This window comes from Ascaphus truei, chromosome 2 (assembly GCF_040206685.1).
Source record: "Ascaphus truei isolate aAscTru1 chromosome 2, aAscTru1.hap1, whole genome shotgun sequence".
NCBI classification, from domain to species: domain Eukaryota; kingdom Metazoa; phylum Chordata; class Amphibia; order Anura; family Ascaphidae; genus Ascaphus; species Ascaphus truei.
In genome coordinates this window covers 458,278,801-458,294,946 of record NC_134484.1, presented here as the reverse complement: position 1 = coordinate 458,294,946, position 16,146 = coordinate 458,278,801, and positions in this window count along the sequence as shown.

Genomic DNA, 16,146 nt, shown 5'->3' with positions numbered 1-16,146 from the left:
TGGGGACATGTTCCAATTTTTTTTTTCTTCACATCTTTCAACATGTATTTTAAAATACAGGGGAAAAAGCAAGTGCTAGTTAAAAAAAAAAAAAGAGCAGATAAACTCCTAATACTTTAATGAATTACCATTAACAATCTAATAATTCTGAAACTTAAAAAGTAGCTGCTAAATTTATTACATTTTTACAAATATGCTTGCTGGACCAACTCACTTTTTTTTTAACTCTGTAGGTCCTTTGCAAGACAGTGGAAGTCATACTGTCCACTAATTTGAATGAGCATTACTGCATTTTGAGTGCTCCCCTAATGAAAAATATCCCACCGCTGCTGAGACTCGTCAGCTTGGGCATGTCTCATGCAAAATTAATGTTCAATGTTTATTCAATGTTTATTACAAAGCTTAAGAACAGTGGGTACCATGTTGTCGTATAACAGACACAGGTGCATTACTGTAGATGTACCATGCTAGTGTAGCCATGCTGTAAAATGGTCTGCAGTTTTCTCTCCTGCTGGCAGTAAGCCTGGTAAGTTACAGCGATGCCAGCAGTAATCATGGAGGTTTGCCCTCACACCCTGGTGAGGTGCCCTATGTGTGGATGGGAGTGGCTACATACTCTGAGTCCACCATTAGTGACATCAGAGATGTGCCTGCCTCCTGAGAGATATAAGGCACAGCACTGACCAAAGTTAGAGTTTTGGAGAAGGAGTAAGTCTGCGTTGAGACTTGGGAGTGGGTGGCCCACTAGTGCTGTAACTAGTGGCCCCATTCTATGTTAAAGTGACATTTAGCTGTACCAGCCATACTGTGTCCAGGGACCTGGCACAGGGGTTATCTCCCTGAGGAGAGAGGGGATCCACTCCATTGGGAGGGTGTACCTTTGAAAGGATAACACAGCAAGATGTGTGGCTAGACAACTCACTGTATGAGGCAGTTGGCCCGCACCATAAGCCACAATAAAGCAACCTTGAGGAAAGACATCTCCATGTATGAGTCTGAACTTATTCTACACATGATGGCACCATGGAGGAGTTCCTCATCAGAATCATCCCCACGCAGACGCAGGGATCCTGATGAGGTGGAGGCGCTGTGCTGGATATAGGTAGGATTCGTGCACACTACCTCAGCTGCCTGTCTGGGTTGGCAATCCCCATACAAAATCATGCGGGAGACTCAGGAATCCTGTTGCCAACAGGTGCACCACCAGACACTACCATGTAATGGGGACTGGTTAGACCACAGGGGCCAATGTGAGATTGGGTGGGTCAGGCTAGGCCAGAAAATCCGTGACTTTCACAAAGGCCCCCGTGATTGAAACGCGTCAGAGGATGCGCCAGAGCTCCACTATGCTGTAATAAAGTCTTTTCACAGTCACATCTCTCAGCCTCTGCACGAGTTATTCCGGTGTTTCTGTGATTGCCTGATGTATATCGTGGAATTAACAATTTTTCATTTTGAGTGTGCTGCGGATTCTATCTTTTTGTATATATATATTTATAGATATATATATGTATATATATATCTATATATATATATATATATAGATATATATATATATATATATAGATATATATATAAAACGATAATGAGGATAGTGATGCTACTGGTTACAGCTACCCACCAGCTTCACACGGCCGTAACCACCCACCAACATCCCCCACTCTTGTCCACAGCCCCTACAGTACCTTATGAGGCCCTCGGCACTCAACCGCCCTAGTGTCCCCAAGGATATAGCCCCACCGTCTATATGTGGTCAGTGCTGCCACTGTACTGTGTGTGTTGGTGCACTTGAGGTGAAATTACCTGCCGGGTGCTCCAGCACCTGGGCGCGCCGATTGGAAGGCAGAGGGGATCCGCCGATCCAGCGATGTCATCCGCGGCTAGTCCGCCTCCGCGTGGGGTGGTATCCCGCTGGAGTGTCCCACACGAAGATAGTCTCTAATCTTTGCAGTGTGATCTGGTCCCAGACCACTGTTCTCCAGTGCTGCTCAACGTTACAGCTGAGTCACAGGTCTTAAGCAGCTAAGGGGCAGTGTCCCTACCTAAGGGTCTGTCCTGTAGCAGCAACATTCTTCGCAAAGGAGTCGGGGCCTAGCTGGGGCCTATCAGGGGGTTTCAGGCCTAGTGCAGGGGCCACCGACACCATGCACATACAACCTCCCTTAACTGTCTCCCAGCTCCGACTGATGCGCTGTCCTCGCGCGCCAAAGGAATCTATCCCTGCAGCAGGGAATCCTCGAGCCCTATTGGCTGCTGTGGGTCAGGTGGTGCCTTGCCCCTATGCACCCTGCAGTTTGTAATCCCCGCAGAGCCTATCCCTCTCAGCCCCCCCCCCCCGTGCACCTAGCATACTGAACATGCGCGAACTGTCATGGCCAACATCCCCCATGGCAGCAGAGGTAAGGGGGAAACACGTAGGACTGGGGAGCCATAGGGGACCTGGCTACATACATTAAAAATGTCATTCAGAATTTTTTTTCCACAAAAAGTAGACCACCACTGCTTTACTATACAGTACTTCTTTCTATTTTGTATTACAAATTCTAGCTGATCTAATGTTATGCTAATTTTAGTGCATCTGCTGTTTTGATGATCACAATATATGTCCTATATATTGGTGAACCCAATGGTGAACCGAATCCTCTCAAAACAATCCACTAGGGTTATCCTCCAAATCCTCATGTCTAATAGACAGACATCCACTAAAAATGCAGTAATCGCCTGGTTCACTTTCCTCCTTGATCTGTCCATTGTCTTAAGATTCCTGGCCCTACTCCACACTACCTGTGGTGCCATCTCAGACCACATAACAAATGGGTCTTTAAGGTGCAGCAACAACTGCAATAAATGCCTACACATAATGCTCATGAATTCAAGTGCATGAGCCAGAGCCAAGTCACCCCCTTGACATGTGTAGCTACAGTATGTTTGGAGGGCCTACAACCTTTTCCCGATGGAGCAGCTACGATACTAATTGATTCATCTAACACTCATTATGCCAACCTACAACACTTTCTCTATCCTCTGGATATTTTTTTGGCTGACACAGCAGCCTTTATGAAGATGTGTCAGCAGTGATAGTCAATATATACATGCTAATACGAGTAATTTAAATATATTTTGCATTGCATATTAGCACATATCCCATTATGTGTTCCTTTTTGTGTACAGGTGTCTGTACGAAGGTGGGTTTGAGGGGATATACAGTATAGGACTTGGGACTGTAGTAAAATAGGTCTCTCCATGGCTGTAAAGAAACACCACATTCGCAGTGAAATTGAATCTCAGTGAAAAATCTGCCCATCCCTAGTGCTTTATTAAAAAGCTGTTTGTTATAGCCTTTAACCAAGAAATGTGCCCTTAGATCACTTAGTCCAGATTACAGTTTCACAGATCTACTGATATTGATTGAATCAAAGTGTGAGGGTGATGATTGTCTGCGTGGAGTATGGAGTAGCGATCAGTGGGTTTATGGTACACTGTATATCTGTTTGTTACTCCATAATAGGATGTCATCTATGAAAACTCTTGTGAATGTGTGGTGAACCTTGGATCTTGCAGAGACCTGTGGGGTCCCTATGGTTTTTGGGGCCAAGGGAGGCCCTGGGGGTCCCCACGGCTCTCCAGGGGTCTCCCCCAGCCTCCAGTATCAATCTTGTGAAATAAAAACAATTGCAGCCAGTTTCATTACCTTAGCGGGTAACTGCTAAGGTAATGAAAGAGTTAAACAGCAGGCACTGCATAGTTGTTGGTACAGGGGGGTAGGTGAAGCTTGTAGTTGCCCCAGGGTGGGAGTTTAGGCCTTGAAGGAGGGTGGCAGTAGAAGTTAACACCTTCATTACCTTAACAGTTACAACCACTAAGGTAATGAAGGGGTTAACCCTGCGTGCTACCCTCCTGCAAGGCCTAAACACGACCCTGGGGCAACTACCACCTTCACCCAACACCTGTACTAACAACAGGAAGGGGTAAAAGTGCTATTAACTAAAGATGGCTAATAGCGCTTTTCCCCATTCAAATATTTTTTTACAGTGCAATACATAAATACAACCACCTCCCCCCACCCCCTCAACACATACAGTTCAGTAATGGGCAAAACTACTATTATCCAGATATGGATAATAGTGCATTTGCCATTTAAAATAAAACAAGTCAACATAAAGTAAATCAAAGTTGCACTTACCCTAGCCAGGATGAAGGCCATCCTTGTCTTCCTCCCCGTCCTTGTCCTCCTTTGGCAGGAACATTACAATTAAAAAAAAAACGAATGGCCTCTAAGCCATTAATCACCTTAGCGGTTAGTAACTGCTATAGTAATTAAGGGGTTTACCCCCTTCCCCGCTACCCACCCAAGAGATCTAACTACCTTCCCTGGGGCAACTACCCCCACCCTCTACACCCACTAACCATTGATTGGCACAGTGTTAAACCATGCTAATATAATATGGGCATGCTTTGCCACTATAGCAATAAATGGGCAAGCTATAAAAAAAAACAAGCACCAAAAATACACAACAATTAAATCAAGCCAAGCACCAAAAATGCAAAATTACATCAAACCAAGCACCAAAAACACATAATAAAATCAAAACAAGCAACAAAGATAAGCAACAATAAAAAAAATCACCAAAAATAAACAAGAATTAAACAAATCAATCAACAAAAATACATAAGTTTCAATAAAACAATCAACAAATAAACACTAGAATTAAACAAACCTATGAAAAAAAAATACCAATGAAAGAAAAACAAGCATTTGCCAAAAATTGCATTGCTTGCCACTGTATTTATCTATAGCCCTAAAGGGTCATAGATAAAAATATTGGCAGTCAATGTGCAACCAAAAAATATGTATTAAAAAATATAATAAATGTACCAGGAAAACAAAAATTACATACAGTACAATCAATGTTTTTCTTATCTTTGATGTTTTCACCCTCCAATTCGAAATGCATCAGGAAGCTCTCGATCAGTGACACAATGCTCTTCAACTTCAGGTAATTTCTTCTTATCTTCATTCTTCTTTCTTGAGTCTTCTCTTCTATCTTTGTAATCCAATCCATTGAGCGAATGTGGTCCCGTCGGGTTCTTGAGGTCAAATGTGACGGGACAGTCCTTATATGAGGCCTGTGACATCACATTTGAGTGTACACTGGCGACACACTTTATTCGAGCTTGGCTAGTCCCACGAATTCGGGTATACCCGGGTATATTGAGGTTTGTGACTGTTTTCTGCCCGAGTGCATTGAGGTATTTTCCAAGCAGGGATTGAAGCATTTTATTCCCGCTGGCTGCAATAATGCACAGTATATATATATATATACTGCATTACAATTCATGAATTTATGCCATCTAGTAGACACGCGAAGCATTGCAGCCTATTAAATCCTAATCATTATCATTTAACAGATCAGCCGCCCATCAGCCAGGCATGAACCCAGGCTGGGAAGGCAAATGCAACGGGGCTTGTCAGAGGTGAGGAGTGGCGCATTCCAGGTATCTGCCAGGTACATAACGGGTATTTGCTCGAATAAAGTGTGTCGGTGCAGTAAAATGATACACCCCCAATCCGATTGGATGTACTTACAGAACTCTACTCAAGTATTCGCTCACCTTCCATTGATCCCGGCGTCTCAATACTAGATCCAAAAGTATAATTGTCAAAGCAGTATTGAAGGAAGTACGCAGGAATCAATAATGTAAAAAGTCAAATCCATTTGCAGAGCTTCCTTCAAAACTGCTTCAGTAATTATGAAATGTAGTTGTTTTCCATACGTTTTTACATATCGAAAATCATGGAGTTCTGGCAAATACCAAAACATGAAAAAAAAATTTAGAACCAAAATAAAAAAATCAGCGTAAGTGCCCTCCCTTAATTTTAATTTTGAATTGAGTCTTTGTTGAATTAAATAGCTGTTTTATGCTTAAACAATTTATACTGTATTCACTTTGTCAGATTGGTATGTACAGTAAAGCTTCACAGGTCAAGCATAACCTGCCACTGCAAAAACATCTTCTGACTCTAAAAGCAGTAGATTAGGTGAGGAGGTGAAGCATCAAAATTGGAAAAATAAATTCCAATTCTCAAAAGTATAATATACTAATAAGATCTATTTTGTCAACTTTTTCAGATGTTCAATCAATATCAACATGCATGACATAAAAAAACTCTGAATTACTTTGTCTATCTGAAAGCATTGCTTAGTCTAGAGGTCAGTGTGCATCAGAATGACCATTAAGGCCTCGTTCCCACTGCTCGCGTCTGCGTGCGCTATGGCGTGCGCGGCATGAACAAGATATGGCCCCCTATGGAGCCGGCCCCAGTCGCTACCTGCGAGCGCCTGCTGAAAGCGTGATGCCCGACCGCATTTTGAGAAGACAAGAATTTTGTCTTTTCATGCGGCGATGGCATCACGTGGTTTCCTGTTATCCAATGAGAGCGAAGATGTTTTAAAGTCAATCAGAGTGAAGTAACTTTCAACCAATGAGAGAGGATGTGAAGACATGGCCGTGCCCCCTCATCGAGTGTCCCATCACAGAAGTGAGTGAGTAGGTGAGGCCACTGATCGCAGCTTTTACATGTACACGGGCTGCCAAGTGCTCCGACGTGCGCGTGCTCACACTCACTGAGGCCGTAGCCTAAGGCCTCGTCCAGGGTGATGCGGAGCGGGCGCTCGCACTCAGCACGATCAAACACATTACTGCAATGTGTTTGTCCAGCGTGAGCACACGCGTGCACTTGCCCATGAGAGCACGGCACTCAGCAGCTTTGCGAGACAAATCAATTTGATTTGCCGTTCGCTGCCGCATCACGTGAGCTGTTCGCCCAATGAGGGTGGACCAGCTCTGTGATGTCATGGCCATGCCCCCGACACACACCTCTATACACGCAACTAGCAGGACTCAAATCCCCCAAGCAAAATGAGCGCGCTCTCATTCACCCTGGCCGCAGCCTGACAGCCGCTCATTGCTTGACGACAAAGATACTAAGAATTGCATAAAAAAGTAGAGAGAACTCCTTATTCCCCACCAGAACAATGCATTTGAGAATATCTCCTATTCCTCGACATTGCCAGACAATGAATTCTTAGATATATATCTATACAAATACAGATTGTGAGAGACGAAGAGAAACCTCGCTCAAACTTGTTTGGATATAGGTGTGTGCTACCTTTGAAATAAGGTATGGAGGAAAGAGTACACGAGCGTACCCAGAGAAAGAAGTCCCTTTATGTTGCACAACTCCCTTAGTAATATTGTAATCTTAAAAATCAAACTTTAATTGACATTTTAAAATAGAGATGAAACATGCTCTTGAGAAAGGTCCTAGTGGGGACCGTGTGTGTGTGTGTGTGTGTGTGTGTGTGTGTGTGTGTGTGTGTGTGTGTGTGTGTGTGTGTGTGTGTGTGTGTGTGTGTCTGTGCGCGTGCGTATAAATAAAAGAAAGCACACGGCCCATAGCATGAAAACTTTAACATTTAATGGAAAGGGAAAGGGGAAGCGGAGGAAATAGGCTCACTCACAAGAGAAGCACAATACAGGCAGTTGTGAACACAAATAGTCACCCCCACATGTGTCCGCTGTGATAAGACCTGCAGTGGATGCTCAATAAAGGATCTTATTTTATATACCCCTGCCTGAGTCTACAGTCTATTGGGTAGGGTTATGTCAGAAGACTGTCACAGTGGGGACTGTCTCAGGTTCACCTGGAGCCTGCTGTGACTGGAGGCGTTGCACCTGATCAGAACTACAGCCAGATGACACCAAAAGCCTGTCCTGTTTCCCCACATCACGGAAGCTCAGCATCTCCTTGAACCAACAGGTATTAAGCACCACACAACCTGTAGCTAGGGCAAATCTCCCAGGGGGGGAGGGAGGCGGAAGCAGCGCTACATGTACATACAGGTTCCACGTGAAATCATTGATTGTTTAGAACCATATAAGAGGTAAAGCTCTTCTTGATGCTTTTCTTGGGCCCCAGATGGAAAACCTCTATGCAGAATGGTTAAATGAACACATGGTTTGTATGAACATATACATGCATGAGGAGTGGGAGCTATCTGTATATAGGGGGTCATGCACTAAGCAGTGATAAGTGGGTTTTCTGGGTGCTATGCACAAAGTAGTGATAAGTGCTTTTAAGTGAGATACATGCCTTTATAGCGTGATACTGCCTGTTGTGAGATTCACAAAGCAGTGATAACACTGCAGTATAGTGCTATAATGGCATTTTTTCCCACTTAAAAGCATTTATCACTGCTTTGTGAATTTCATAGCACACAGTATCACGCTATAAAGGCATTTATCTCACTTAAAAGCACTTATCACTGCTTTGTGAATCTCACAGCAGGCAATATCACGCTATAATGGCTTTTTATCTCACTTAAAAGCACTTATCACAGCTTAGTGCATGACCCCCATAGTAATTATTGCTGAGTGCTTTAAATGCTTCCCCTCGTTCCGTTTATCATAGCTGTCTTATTGTAACATGTATAGTCCGCCTTCTGTATGTTAGAGAGGAAATGTTCCCCGGCGGCACTATTTTGATTCTGCTATGTTTCGTGAGTGGGGAATGCATTACCATGAGTCCCTGTAATAAGTCCGGATCAGTACCGGCTACTTTTTAAATCACCTAGCCTTAATACCTTAACTTTGCGGTACAACCATGTAATGCTTCTGGGTGCGCCCGGTAGGTTCGGGATACGGATCACGGTTATTCTCGGAGGAGCACACGGACCTTAAGGACATTCAAACAAGATAGGGTAAAAGAGAGCCCAGAGTCCCTAATGTAATCTGGATCAGTACCGGCTACAAAAATGGGGAAAACCTGCCAATACTGAATTGCAATAAGTAATAAGAGAGGGATCAGGAGGGATTGAGGATTAGTGCACCGCCGGTGAGATGAAGCAGCGGACCGTAAGAGACATATCTTGCTGGATGTAACACTAACTACATCTTTCTAACAACTTCCGCTCCCTCAGCCTCAGCGGCGTCTGTCCAAGTCTAAATACCATGGTCTAATCATCTTGACCCTCCTTCTTCCTTTCTCCAGTTCCCCCCTCTCTCCACTTCGAGCAGTCTCCTCCAGTTCACTCTCTCTTCCTCCCTCTCTCTCTGCTCTCGCTCAGCACTGCAACAGATGCCTCCACTCAGAAATGGCTGCCACAGGACTCCCTCATATACGCTACCCAGCAAATTTGACACATTTTGTTCTTAAAAGAGATGTGCAAATGTTTTCAAATTTGTTTCGCAATAAAAGTTCTGTGTTTTTTTTTTTTAATATGGCACTTTTTACAAAAATTCGCAATGCTCAGAACTTTGCTTATTTTGTGCATTTTACCAGAATTCTGACAGCCTACATTTTTGCGAGTATTTTACCAGAAATGTAGTAAAGATGGCATTAACTGCATATAAATGGCTATGTTTCATTGCACATTGACTTTTATTGCTTTGCAAATTCTGTTTGCAAACGTTGCCTATTTGTTGGAAAATGTCATTTTAAAAAAGCAAATTTTACCCAGTTCACAAACATCTCTAGATCTAATGTAATTAACATCACATTATCTCCGTGTTTACCAAAGAGCAGCATATTGAATAACAGATTAATAGGATTTATGCTTTAATTGGCTCATTTGCATCCACATTTTACATGCAAGCTGTAAATCATAACGCCAACCTTTTTCACTAGAGGAAAACATGGAGAAAGTGATGTTATTTTCTTTTGTTAATATGGTATTAGTTCATGCTTAAGTTACAGTAACTAATTCCTGCCTTAGAATTCGTCTAACAGCGGTTTTTTAAGGCTCTCTATACATTACAAACAGTGCATACTGTATGTAGATCATTTTTACCCCAAAGATTTATTTTGACATATAAAGCAGAACTATTTTTCTTTTTAGGTATAATAGTAGATTAAAATGAACTAATGGAGCCCCCGATGCAAATTAAAAACGTTTTTGTTTTTTTTTTAAATGTCAACAATTATTTAAACAATCATGAAAAAAAATCAACACAAATGTGCAATATTTTAGATATAAATTTGTATCTCGGAGTGTATTGAATAATGTGAATACTTACAGTAATTTTGGCAGATTTGCAAATTGCACTGAATTGTACAATGAGAGATCTGTTTTTTGAGCAATACCGCCATTTACAACTTGAAAGGGGCATTCTTGCAGTTTAATGCCAGGGTCCTATTTTGCCTAAATCCCAGTGTTATCTGCTTTTGACCTTGAACAGGTCACTTTATCTCAAGCACAAAAAAGTACACTCTACAGAAAGGGAGGGAATTCCCTAAAAGTTAAGCACATTGCTACATACTCTGACATGCTACATTAGCAACAATATTATATTATTAATCTGATGGTGAGGGGGTAACCAGGCTCTTAATAATGGTCAAGCCCTGTTTTTTTTACCTCTGATCCAAGTCTTGGGGTTCATGAGTGTCATCTCTTGAGCCCAGTACTGTTTAATGCATAACCTGTCATTTGCGTTAATAAAGAATTTCTGTGTTTTTGCCTTTCCAGTGATGTCAGCGAGCAGGGATTGCTGGGGTATGAGTTTCAAAGTGGGTTTTGCGGAGAAAGTGTTGTCAGAATGTGCCTAGGTAGTTGGAGTCCGGAGCGTTACGCTGGTGCTGCCCGCAGACCAGACCCGTCCCCTGTGCTGAAGGGGGAAGTAGGAATACATGCACCCGCAGCAAAGGGAGCATGTCCAGAGTGTGGTGTTAAGTGTTGCCAGGCCAGATGTATGTAAGATAGACAATACTTGCCGGTACCGGGTGTAGGAGTAGAATGGTGATTGCCTTGCCGAGGTCAGGGAGCGGAGAGATGAGGAGGGTCGAAGTCCAAGCTGTGATCGTGGGATGCCAGAGAATACATAGTACGAGGAGAGCCGAGGTCGGGAGCCAAATGGGGTAGTCGTACGAGTCGTGTCAGAACCTGTAGAATCACCAAGAGAACACAAGGTAACTTCCATACAGAAACTATGTCGAGCGATGAGTGAGGGCTCAGAGAGGACTGAAAAGGCTGGGTTGACCAATCAGGGATGGAGGCGGATCAGGAGGACTGCAGGGAGCCTTACAGGAATGATGCAGCTGATACAACTCAGGTGAGCACTGGTGTGAACCTCTGACCCTGAGTGAACCTGAGCGGTGTATGGGGGCGGAGCCTTACTGCAGGGGGGGAAGCTGAAGAACGGGTGCTGGGCACGTGCTCTGTAAGTTGTGAGTGTACACGACCAACATTGGAGGAGGACGCACGTGTGCGTGAAGGACGGAGAGACTGCGCCTTCCACTGAGAAGGAGGAGGAACGGAGCAGCCGCTGGGGGGAACGAGCCTGCGGTGAAGGAGGGGCTGGCGGCCCGTGGATGTGGAGGCAGGTAGGCGGGAGTTGCGCTGCACACCCGAGTCTTCATGAGGGCAGCCTGCGTGCCGCACGGACGGCGCTGGAAACCGGATTCCTAACACGGAGTTGTCGGTTCCCCTAAAACTGTACCCAGGAATCAGGTCTGATTCCTGGATACATGTAGGCGCTTTGTCCTGGCAATATCTTCGCTTGAAAACGCTTGCGCGACTCACCGCTAGGGTTCCCTGCTTCAGCACAGCGCAGAAAGGTCAATGGGGCAAAGGGATGTAAAGTGTCCCTGTAACTATAAGGGGTCCCTAGGTTAAGGTGTATATCCAGGTAATGCCCAGGTAGCCCAGAACCTGTATTGGGGTTCATGGGCACTCCAACCATAAGTATAAGGTTGTGAGGGGACTTTTAGAGTCCAGTCTAAGTCTCTGAGATAGTGTGTGGTAAATAAAGGCTAGCAGAAAATAAAGTGCAGCTTTCTATTCTATTACCCATACCCAGATACTTAGGATGTTTTAAAAGTGTAGTTTATTAACATTGTGTTGAATATAGTATACAGTTTACTGTTGTGCACTGTATATGAGCTGGGACTTTCAGAACCAATGTGACTGCCAGGGCTACCAAGTTGGTGCCAGTAAGTCTGTAGGACATCGGAGTTGAAAGCCACCAGAGGATGCCTTAGGTGTGAAAGCCATTTGGGATGAATGGAAGTCACTTGGGCTTCCATTTGTCTCAGCAGACCTGGAGGAGCCTGACCCAGTGGGTGGCATCTGAATAGTAAGGACTAAGGTGGCAAACTTGCTCATGTCCCTTGCAGATTCAGATTCCCTGCTTACCTGGCTTTCCATACCGGCTTCGCTCTGATTTGCTAGCAGGAAAGTTCCTACGCTCTGATTGTCTGTAGTATTTTGTGAATGAGTTCCAAAATACTATAAGAGACACATGAGCCAATCAGTTTTGAGATTTTCAGCACCAGAAGACAGACGGGCTTTTTAAAAGTGCTCTTGCGCGAATAGCTTCAGTAAATTTTGCCCGGAAAATAGTCCAGCTTTTTGCGGCTAAGTTCTGAGAAACGAAAGTAGTGGTCAAAGTCGGGATTTCAAGCCGATTTTAGTACCAGAATGTTTGGTGCTAAGTCATGGTCAAAGAAAAACTCTATTTAGAGTACCCAGCAGCTAGGAAAGTCTAGTTTTTGACCCCAGTTACCAAGTAAGTGTGCTTTTTGACTGTATTTTGTGTTCCCTTGTGTGTTTGCCTATTTATTCGAATACATTTACAATTTATTTCACGTACATGTCTTGCTCAAAGAATGATCCTGGTAAAAAGGTGTAAATGCCTGGTCTCCCGCGACAGTTAAGTATATATTGGTAATGTTGTGTTTAGAATTATCCATCCTGCCTTGAGTAAATTAGTTACAAAACGTGCCGAAGCGTACGGTCAGGATTATGACTAAATGTATGTTTCTAAAGAATAAATGTAAAAGCGATTTGTAATTCATTTATTTCATGTAATAGATGTAATTCATCTATTTGGATGAAATAGGCTGTATCATTTAGTTTATTATTACTAGTTTTAAAACATTAATCTAGGATAAATCAAATCCCTGCTTTACGAAACCTCACAGATTCCATGGTTACACAGCTCATTCTCATGTGAAGCTCAACTACAACTTACAATAACTCAACTGTCTACAGTTAAACTAATTGAATCCATCTATGGTGTGGTGGTAATGCTGTAATGGTCATCCTTTATCTTCGTCACCTCTTTGATTGTCTGTAATGCCTCTAAAGCTTTAGAGAAAATAGCTGGCCAGTGACTTTTCATCTACTTTCCATTAAAGCAGATTAGAAATGCTACCACACCCCATTCAAGTTTCCCATAGGCTTGCAATGTGTCATTTATGTAAAACACATGTGAAATTGGTACGCACACTGTAGATATATCATTTTCGAAGGTTTTAATGTTAAGGTAATTTATCAAACTTAAAACCTTTCTACTTGAGACATTATTGAATACGTTTTTATTTTGGACCCAGCTGCTGAAATAATCCTTCTCAATTAAGCACTGCATGATGGCCAGACATCAACATGGCAAAGCAGACACAAAAATGAGCTACAGTAGAGAATTTCTTGTTGGATGTCCATTCATAAATGTAATTCACAAAAATAGCTAGTTATCTTTGGATAGTGTACTGCACTTGAAAGATTCATACTCATCAGCACAATTATTGATTATAATAATAATAAGGTAAATCGAGCCAATATAAAGTAAGCAGAACTCAGCACTAATATTAATGGAAAAGGAGAATGTCCCACTGGTAAATGTAGAAGACATGATTTGAGGCCCAATGACATATATCACATCAAACCAGTCTATTTTTAATATGGTGAAATGTCAAGTAATACATAGCTAACAATGCTTCAAATTTGCTAAAACCTCTCAGGAAATAAAATGAGAATTGTGGACTCTTCAAATGTTCTGATGGATCCATGACATCTGTAAAGTATCCTGTGTAATGATGAGCAGTCAGTGTGGATTGTTGTCATACAGGAAGATTTCTGGGAGTGCTGTAGAAGATTTAATTTGACTGCAAGATATTTTCAGTCTATTTTTTTTTATAGTACAAGGTTAAATTTAAGCAAGATGATGATTTAGATGCAGTACAGAGTAAGGATATATAATGGGATTAGTGGATGGGTTATTTAAATGCTTCCTTAAAGCTGTATTTAAGTGATATTTAAAAATGGGACTGTAGCTTCCAGGTATAAAGCAATCCAAAGTGACTTCCTGAGATAAATCTCCAGTCGTCGAAGCGTGATGCGTTTCATGCTCATCCTTATCACTGCTACCTACCATTAATGTCAATGGCGATATCACCAATTTGGGCGCTACACGGCGGATCACGCTCTAATGGCAAAGTGCTATAAAGCAGTAATGTACTTTACTCACCATAAATGTTCTCTTTCTTTTTACCTTTATAAAATCCACTGGGAACTGTTTTAGCATTCGCCCCTTTTTTGTATTTTGTATTTGAATTCTAGAGATTTACTGTAAGTAGCTTAAAATTTGCCTCCCTGGGAGGTTAAAGTGGCCACTGCCTGTTACACTTATTAGGGCAGCAGAGGTTGCTATAGTAACAGCCGAGGGGAGTGAAACAATAACTAGGTGAGAATTCAGAAGAAAAAAAAGATTTAGAAAAAAGGAAAAGCTTGAAGTAGATTAGCACAACATGGACTGTCTGGTTATACAGTGTTACAACCTCATTTAAAAACATGGGGGGGTTGCTTTTGTCTCAACATTTTTCAGAGTTAAGTATGAGCTTACTTAGAAAGGCAATGTCTTGAAAATAGCAGCTTCAGATGAAAGCATTGACAGGAGAAGATCATTTAAGACTGCAGTCTCTGATAGGTCTAAAATTGACCTATTTAATTAGAAAAATCTTATTTTACAAAAAATCAGACACCTACAGTATTAAACCAAATCAGCCTAATGATTGGTTTACGTTCGACTACATTTGTTTGAAGAAGACAATAACCTTTACATAGAAAAATATCAACTAACAGGGATTGCACATTAAAGCACATGTGAGAATTAGCAGGGAACTAAGAGAAATATTGAAGTAGGTACAGTAGTGGAGTTGAGGTACTTGGGACTTAGAAACAGAGGTACTGTATTTGTAGCTGTAGTGCTGATGTCCTCTTGGTAGTGGGTTAAGAGAAAGGATACATAATGGCTTGGGCCAAGCAAAGTGTTTGTTACCTAGAGTCTGCGGATGTGCTACTCCTTGCTTGACCTTCTGACCTTGGATTGCCCTGGACTTCCCCTTGCCTTCTCCCTGCCCTGACCTACTGCCTGGATTCTGTCGCCTGCCCTGAACTTGGACCGTGACCAGGACTACACTGTCTGCACCCTTTACCAACCTTGGAGTGTGACCAGGAAGGTCCCTTCTATCAGGACTCAGTCGCAAGATAACGTACAGCCCCGATGACGCGACACGAGTGACGTCACACCAGGAAGTGTGCCCGTGGGAGATTCGGGGCAGGGATAGCTACGGAGCTACAGATGGCTGACAGATAGTTTGATCAGTGACTGAGCAAAACCAAAGACATCGGGGAATACACTACAACACGCAAGCTGTCGGTTTACATTCAATATCTGTGCAGTCTGGCTAGATGCGGATTCGTGCTGGTAACATGTGCCAAAATTCATGTATTGCCTGATTACATTGATTTCTTGTACGTGCATATTTTACCACTTTCACTTAATTAGCTTATACAGTAATATATTGATTTCACTATGAGTTGTGCGCTGTTTTTTTCTTTTTCTCTTGTTTTTTTCTTTTTTACTAGCTCCCAGGGATGTTGAGCCATCCAATCGTATACAGCAGCAGACTCTTTTTTTGGTTAAAGGTTTTTATATACATTTATTCACCTTTTATTACAGATTGCTAAATAGCAATCACATTCACAGTGTGATGGGTTATAAGCTATAACTAACACATATATTTATATATTTATCACTTAACAATTAGTAGCGCAATTATTTTCTTCTTTTTTTCGCTTTACAGGAGTGACTGTGGGACAGTTGCCATGAGTCCAGGCTATTGGGATGCTTGATTTAAGAGGGGGATTTTCAGGCGTGTCATGAAAGTGGGAGGTGCTTAGCTTATACTGAATGTGACGGAGTTCCAAAGAGAGGGTGCAGTGCGAGAAAAGGGTTTAAGGTGGGAGATCTTTTGAGATGAAAGTGGTGGAAAGGAGACACTTATGGGTAGAGCACAGGAGACAATCA